Source organism: Malaya genurostris, chromosome 2, assembly GCF_030247185.1.
Source record: "Malaya genurostris strain Urasoe2022 chromosome 2, Malgen_1.1, whole genome shotgun sequence".
Lineage (NCBI taxonomy): Eukaryota > Metazoa > Arthropoda > Insecta > Diptera > Culicidae > Malaya > Malaya genurostris.
The window spans coordinates 26416072-26424883 of NC_080571.1; the positions used below are offsets into that span (position 1 = coordinate 26416072).

The window sequence follows — 8812 nt, forward strand, 5'->3', positions numbered from 1 at the left end:
CAAAATCCTGATCCAGGAGCCAAAATCCTTTTCTCAATCTAAATCTGGAATTCTGATCTTAGAATCTAGATCCCAATACAGAAATCAGACCCGAAATCCAGGTCCAGAATTCACATTCAGAATCCTGGTGCAGAAAGCAGTTTCAGAATTCATGCCCAGAATCCAAGCCTAAAAAATCTGGGACCAAATCTAGAAATATTGTTCAAAATGCAGATCCAAAACGCAGACCCTGAGTTTACTCCCAGAACTCAAGTACAGAATTCAGAACCAGGATTCAAGTCCAGAATTCATATTCCAAATTTAGCTGCAGAAATCAGAGTCCAGGTGTAGAATACAGGTCCTGAGTCGAAGTTAACAATCCTGATCTAAAATCTAGGTGCAGAATTTAGATCCAGAACTCTTTTCCAGAATCTAGGTGCAGAATTCGAGTACGGAATCTTGATTTAGAATCAAACATAGAATACAAATACAGAATCCATATTCAGAATCCAAACGAAGATACCAGGTCTCAGAAGCTAGGTCCAGTTTTTCATGTCAATTGTAGAATTTCGATCCAGAATTTAGATGCGAAAATCACTTCCAAAATTCAAGTTCAGAAGCGAGATTCAGAGTTCATGCCCAAAATTTCCGTAATTCAGGTCCATATCAAGAATCAAGGCGCACAATTGAAACCCAGGTCCTGAATTTGGATTTAGAATCCAGATCCAGAATTCAATTCCAGATTTCAGCTCCAGTATTTAGGTTCCGAATTCTGGTTCTGAACTCAGATCCGGATCCGAAATTTTTATCCAAAATTTAGGCACATATTCAAAGTTCAAGTTCAGAATTTGGGCCCTGAATTCAGATCCGAAATTCTGATCAATTGATGCACATATTCAAAGTCCAGGTTCAGAATTTGAGCCCTGAATTTAGTTCTGGAATTTTGGTCGTATGTTCGAGCCACGACCTGGAAGGATTCTTACCCAAGTAACAATTCGCAACTAGTTCTGATACGACAAAGTCCAAACTATGTTGCACCAAGAGCACGAATATGTTTTTTATGTTATACTGGTTAAAACATGGTGACAGTAATGTTTCATCATAACATAACTAGTTACGAAATAGTTATTTAGGTTTCCAATCATAAAATCTTTGTGTCATATTGAATTGAATATAATTTATAAGCTATCGTTACTTAATCCAAACATATCTTTAATCACAACTATGATTCTAGCTACTAGTTGAAAATAAGTTTATTTGATTTCAATAGTAGCAACCCGTAATAAGTTTTGATACCACTTAGCCCAACTGTGTTGCAACAAGAGCACGAACATGTTTTTTATGTTATACTGGTTAAAACAAGGTGACAGCAGTGTTTCTTTATAACGTAAACATTGAACTAACTATCAATTATAAGTTATAATTACTTGATTCTAACATATCTTTAATCACAGCTATGTTTTTAGCTACTAGTTGAAAAAAGGTTTATTTTCCGTTGTGAAACCATTATAAATACGTTAACGTATATGTGAATCGTTACTGTGAATTGATATAGCGATAACTTAGATATTATAAGATTATAACATAATTTCTTCATTGATTCAGATAGTTATCGGTAGGTTTTCCCAACGTTATGATAACGAAAATGCAAACAAAACAACCTTTCTTGGCTTGAATATGGTGAACACAATATGGAGTCTCAAGAAGTGTATGAAACGTAAATAAAACCAGGATATTACTTTTTTCAAAACTACTTTTTGCCGAAAATAGTGAAAGGCAGAATAGTCATTTTTGTTCTATGCACTCTCATAAACACGAAGAAAATAATATAGGGATTGAACATCGATTGTGATAATATTATAATTCTCATGATATATGAATTTAAAATGATGAGAAATCACTCTACTTGGAATAATTTTGAGCATTCTGACCATAGGGTTATTTTGTTATTTATTTTTTATATCTTTATAAACAAATTTTGATTGAAGGCGCATAAAAAACAGTTAAGTAAAATTAAATTCCGCTCGACAGTTTTTGGATCGTTGTGAAATTTGTACCTTGTATTAAATTTGTGACTTAAAGTACTCTTCTGCTTTTTTATTGATGATAGAAAAGTTTTCTGGATTCAATGTTTATAATGTCGATGGTGACTAAAATTCAACTAGTTTACTTGAAAACAAGTTATTTTCAAGTTATGAAAAGATAAGTTATTTCAGTATGGCATTACAACGTAACGACAACTTATTTTTAGCTGACTTAACAACTAGTAGAAACTGCGCTTTTTGAGTCATGCAAGTGGTTAGATGTTAGTAACAATCACTCAAATATCTGGTTGCAAACTAGTCACAAACAAGCTAGCGTAACAAAAATTGTTACTTGGGTAGTGTCAGTAGGATCCATAGTACCAGCCATGCAATGATTCTGCACACTAAGAATCGGCTGCGAAGTCTGTTGAAACAGAAAGGCCAAATTTCACAAAAGGAATGTAATGCCAGGACTTTGCTTTGCTTTTAATTTTGGTCTTGAACCACAATCCAGAATTAATTTCCAGAATCTAGGTGCAGAATTCGGGTACAGAATCGTGATTTAGAACCAAATACAGAATCCAGCAGGATTCAGTTTCTCTTGTCAACTGTAGAAATCCGATCTAGAATCTAGATGCAGAAATCACATCCGGAATCTAAGTCCAGAATCTAGATTCAGAGTTCATGTCAAAAATTTCCGAAATCCAAGTCCATACTAAAAATCAAGGCGCACAATCAAAACTCACTCATGAAATTGGATTTAGAATGTGGATCCAGAATTCAATTCCGGAATTCAGCTCCATTTTCAGATTCCGTATGCAGATCCGGATCTGAAATTTTGATCCAAAATTTATGCACATACTAAAATTTCAGGTCCAAAATTTAGGCTCTGAATTCAGTTCCAGAACTCAGCTCCATTCTTTCAGGTCCAGAATGCAGATCCGGATCTGAAATTCTGATTCAAAAATTTTTCTCATATTCAAAATTCAGGATCTGCATTTGGGCCCTGAGTTCAGTTCCAGAATTTTAGTCCTGAGCCATGATCCAGAATCCAGTTCCAGAATATTGGTTCAGACTTCAGGTCCGCAATCTAGGTCCATCACTCAAATTCAGAACCCAGGTCCGAAATTTAGATCCAGAATCCTGTTCCGAGTGCAGAATTCCGATCCGAATTTCTTGTACATGTTTAGAATTCAGGTCCTGAATTCAAATCCAGATTCAAGGTCCAGAACCAGGGTTGTTACGAAAAATTCCACAATCAAAACGCGTGAAATCCGCGCGAAGTTAAAAACTAAAACGCGCGATATTCGAGCGAAGCGTTAGACAACTGTTTTTATGCAGGTGATACCTTCCGCAGTACTTGAAAATTCACTTAAATATAATTTAAAAATCTGCATAAGTTTGTCATATGAACACAATAAATAAGTCCGCATACAGCACGTCACTTCGAGAAACACCATGAAAACGATTCCATTTTTATTCTCCATCTTTTTCGATGTCCTTAGTTAAGGAGCAAGACTCTTTGCAAGCGTATGAGTAATGTCAACAATGTGTGCGTAAAAACAAATTCCGGCGCTTCTTTTCCTGATTATAATCAATAAATCTTCCATATGGTTGAAAAATAAACCAATCAGTTCATTCTGCTTAAAATTGCAATTCAAGAAAAGTGTCTTAGTCTAAGACTATTCGGTTTTTCTTAAAATTGCTCGAAAAAAAAAATTAGTTTTAGCTTACTTCCACTGACACATTTGATTAGCAACAAACACATTTCTATATGGATTTCCTCTTGCAGAAATTATTGCGATATAAAGATTTTCGTAGCTTCAATAAGTAAACCCGTAAAATAGGAACCTTTAATTTAACACGCGAAAGGCAATGGATATGGAATGTTGTCATAACACTATTTTTTTTCCGGAAAACTGCTTTTGTAACAGAAAATGTTTAGTTTTGCTTATTTGTGTAGCGCAATTGGCATATTGTCGCAAAACTGAAATGTAGAGGCGCTGCTTATTTAGAGATGATACTTTCAGCAAGAGCTGTCAAATCGGTAGGAAAATTTCTAATTATTCCATCTTTTCAACGATTTCTTATGAAAACGGGCAAATTCATTTAAAAATCATAGTAGGAGTTGAAGAAAATGTTTTTACTCTGAGGTGGTAATGTTGATCTTAGTTCATTGAAGAATCAACATTACACTGGTTTCTGTTTGAAAAATGTTGATCCGAAAACACCTAACCTTACCCAATTCCACATATTTCTGAAGATTTTCCATGTTCAATCGTAGTTTACACTAAAAAAAGTACTAGCAATCACTTTGAAATCGATTTTCTTCTACTCCGAGTGTACTTTTATTGCTGATATCTATTTGTACTATTGAATAAACAATAAAAATGTTGCAAATCACTAATGCCGATATGAAAATTTCCGAAAGAATCCTCCTTTTATTGGTTCCATTTCTCATTGGCAGGTGTCGCTGCCGGTACATCAGCTTTGCGACAATGTGCCAATCTAATACAAATGCATTGAAGCAGTGTTGCTAACTTTTTATTAGGGAATAAAATCTACACTCATAAAATGTAAGCAATTTTCCATCGAACGTTGGTGAAAAATTGTTCGAAACTGATATTTCATACAAAATGTCAGGCTTAACATTTATTTGAGAATGAATTATTGTCAAAAAAGATTGTTTGAAACTCAATCCTGCAAGTTATTTTGATAAACTCGTTGCACTGCATATATGAATACATAGATCTATGACATACGTACCAAATAAAATGTACGTAAAACACAAATTACCAACACAAGTTAACTTAGTTTACTCTTGATTCTTAATTAATACTCTCTGATGTACGGAAAATGTTACAGTAGAAATAAAAATGCTTACACTTGTGATTTTGAAAGAAGTTAAACAGATTTCACCGAAGATTTTTTTTTTGCTTCGACATCTTTTTGCTCGGCAAACATTCCCTTCTTGGTAAGAAGAATTTTAAGATAGACCACATCAGGATGATCTGATTCACTCTTTTCAAATTCAGTTTCTATAATAATAGCGCCTTCTTATGTTATCAGATTTTACTCTAAATGTCTTTCTTTTCCTCCTCATCTTTTATTCTTTTATTTAGATCAGGGAAAAGCCCACTGGAATTAGTTTCTGTCAAACTTGTTCTCCAGCAGGCATAAAACCTCCTCATCTTTTGCATCAATAGATTAAAACCATCCAAATGATACATTTCCTTAAATCTAGTGCTTCTCTGGTAACTAAATCTAATGAGACAGTAATATAAGAAACGATTTATTGATAACATTACGTGATAAATGGAAGGTTGAGGAAGGTGAGGTTGTACAGACTCCTATTTTCACTATCATTTCATTACCAGTTAGATATGATCGAAGCCAATTAAAAAATGATCCGTTTAATCCCAGTATACTTAACTTATGATATGCGATGATTGATTTCGTCGAACGCAGCAGAGGAAGTTGAAACCTTTGGCATGGATCCAAGCTGAGTCTCAGATATGTAGTCAGAGCAACTGTGTGTTATAAAATCCAGAACTATAATTTAAAACAGCTTCGATACAGCGCCCAAAGCATCAATTCCACGGTAGTTGGATACTATACCCTTGTTCACATTGGATTTCTTTCATATTTCAGGAAAAATTCCAGACATCAATATCCTTGAGTGCGAAAATCTTCTTTCGATTTCCGCAATGGAATGGGAAAACGCAACAACGTACACTAAGGTCTCTTTTTACAAGGGGGTTACGTACCGTGTTAAAAAAAATCCGTGTAAATAAAACCGTGTTAATTGCGGAAACCGTGCAAAAAAAATTGCGTGGAAAATTTGACGTAATAATTCCAAAAACCGTAGATTTGATTATTTGTTTGTTTTGTTTTTGATAAAATGTAACTGTTTTTTCACAATAAAAAAGGAAATCTGAAAACCAGCCTGAGGTTACGAGAAGAGGCTAGTCATACTTGATAAAACACATTGGATGACAAATTAAAATTAGAACACTCAGGAAACACGTTGTACGATAAGCAAATTAATCTAAATGACTCATACTTTCTGTTTAATGAATTCGTGTTCAAAAGAACGATAGTACGTACAATTTATAACGTTCGACTAAAGAAGTGCTGATGGTATTATCAGCACTTCTTTAGTCGAAGGTAGGGTATGGGTGGTATTACCCATAAAAACTTTCACTGCAAATAAAGCTTGAGAATAAGTTTTCAATTCCGAAGGTGTGATGTGTAGTAAACACTAGCGATCTTAATAGTCATTTTCAACTAAACTGTAAATAAAAACCGTGTTAATTCCGGAATCCGTGTAAAAAAGCCGTGTATAAAAAAACCGTGCGAAAAGAAACCGTGTAAAAAGAGACCTTAGTGTATATTGAAAAGTTTTTGTAATTCCTCATAACAGCTCTGTTGAAATAGTAACTTGTATCACTCGAGATCGAAAAGCATAAAATCGAAATTTTGTCCACTGAAGAAAACATTTGCTAGAACCGCCTTCTAGTAAATTTCAGTTTTATCAAGGTGAAAATTCATCAATTCGGCCAGCTCGACCAATTGCTGAAACGTTCGCCCATCTTCAATTTTTAGGGTTTCATAAAACTCACAAGCTTAAATCATTTGCAAAGAATGTGGAATGATGTTTTTTTGAAATTCGCGCGACATCCGCACCAAAGCATCAAAATCTTAGCAGAAACCGCGCTAAATCCGCGAAAATCGCGAAATCCGCGAAATCCTGCAGAACCCAGGTGCAGAATTAACTTTCTGAATTTACGTCCGAAATTCGAAAGATTTCCATTTTAAAAAAATAGCTGTTAAATATCTCCAGGAATCAAAATGAATTGTAATTGAAATGAAAATAAATAAAAATGTTTGTTTCGTACATTTTGTTCAGAAACAAATGCTTCCACTTTAAATGGCCCACCCTGTATCTGTAATGAATCTAAAATCCTCATCGAATCTACGTGTGCTTATGAAAAGCTGTATAACTGGCAACCGCAGTTTTCAAGCTCAGATACGTACGAGTGAAAAGTTTCCATTCTGCTATAATATATTCCAAGCGCTGAGAGCTTATTTATATTACGTTATAGCATAAGCTTCCGAAATGATTCTCACTGAAATGAACTTGCTCGTTTTCGCTCTCTTTTCTGTACGTCAGCTGTTGGTTTGTTTATTTATGGGCTTGACAAGCCAATGAACACATTTCGCTCATGACTCAACCAAAACTCGACGATTTATGCGTGCTAATGTTAAGTAAACTGAAACTGTTGCTTGCAAATATTACACAAAAAAATATTGCGATGACTGCCGCAAAGTAAGTGAAGATCCTAATTGGGCATTCTAGTTCACAAGCTAGTTCTCTAAACTGTCACATACTATAGTAGCAATAGTAACGCAAATATGATGCTACTATTTTGTGTCCATTTAATTTATGTTCAAATCTTTCCAAAATATAAATATTATTCATATTCATATGCAACAGTACAGTTAATAAGTATAGAAAAAGATAATTAATATGTCTCTATGTAATGCAATATGAAGTTTACACAACCTTCAAAAGCATCGCATGCAAGATCCAACATAAATGTACCACAACCGTTTCCTGCTTATTGTTCAAGTTTACCACAATATTCACATCCGATGGTTTATCACGACGGCACACGGACGCCCTTTTTCTTGCGAATCAGCTAACGCAAGGCACCACCACCACCACCAGCAACACAGACATAAACCGGGGAAAACTCGATGACCATCATTTCTCAACATAAATAAGCAACGATTGCGGTACCGGTTGTCCCTGAAAGTGCTACATTGCGAATTGCGAGTGGTGAAACTTGACTTGCATAAGGTAGATCACAAAAAGAGCACACATACACCATGACTCGCGTCATGACGTTATCGCAGCACGATGTTTTTCAATCGTAATTTTTGCGGAATCACCTCCCCCATCCCGCCCAAAAACCAAGCGAGCATAGAATCGTTCCAACACACAACCTTGTAGCATACCACGTGTACTTACCTCACTTACACTGTATGGAAGCGGTTGTGGCGATGGGTTCCACTGACTGAGGCGTTGGAGAAAAAAAAACAAAGCAACCCAAACGAGTACTTCAACACACGCACACACCGTCGGTTATGCTTGTTTTCCCTTTTCCGATGAATCTCGGGAGGAAAGCTTTTCAATCCACGCACACTGCCACTCGCGGAATAACAATAAATGAATGGGCTGTACAAAGAAGCGCACGTGAGATTACCGTAACTTCTGGTCAACACTACGATCCGTACACACCTTAACCGGATCAAAGTCGGCCGTCAACCGGATCAAAGTCGGTTAGTTGCTATAGTGGACTGAATGACCGTCGGGACCAGGCCAAAGCGTTCGCGTTGCTTGGCGCTCTCTGTTGTGTTCGTGACATTCGGGGCTCGGTTCATCGTGGTTCATTCGCTTTGTTATGCCGTGCGGGTTGCAGGTGGTAGTTGCAATCCGATAGAAATGGTAGCCGATGGGTGCAACTGTTGCGCGACGGTTGGGTCAGTAATTTGCCACTGGCGAGGGGGGGGTCCACGCATACCGTCATGATCGCATGAGTACGCATCCGACGGTGTGTGTGCTTGTCGTTCTATCGGAGTCCGCTCCAGTATCGGCTACTTCGATACACAAGTATTTACATTCTTTTTCTTTCCCTAGCTGTCTCGTTTTCGCGCGTACACACACAGGCATACACAATCATGAATTTAAATTGTTTGTCGACGTTTTTTGATGTCGATTAGCGGTTTTCTACAGTACGTATGTT

At 36.3% G+C, this 8812-nt stretch overlaps 1 protein-coding gene across 2 annotated transcripts in view; it reads right to left on the reverse strand.

Annotated features, from left to right (window-relative positions):
* LOC131432587 (transport and Golgi organization protein 2) overlaps positions 1-8364 on the reverse strand; it is a 130601-nt gene extending 122237 nt beyond the window's left edge. The window contains exon 1 of one of the 2 annotated variants that reach the window (XM_058598939.1): positions 8047-8364. The gene's annotated coding sequence lies outside the window, so the exon portion shown is untranslated. Of the gene's footprint in view, positions 1-8037 lie in introns of both variants that reach the window. The other variant, XM_058598935.1, reaches the window with a different exon arrangement.
* Positions 8365-8812: the final 448 nt, after the last annotated feature.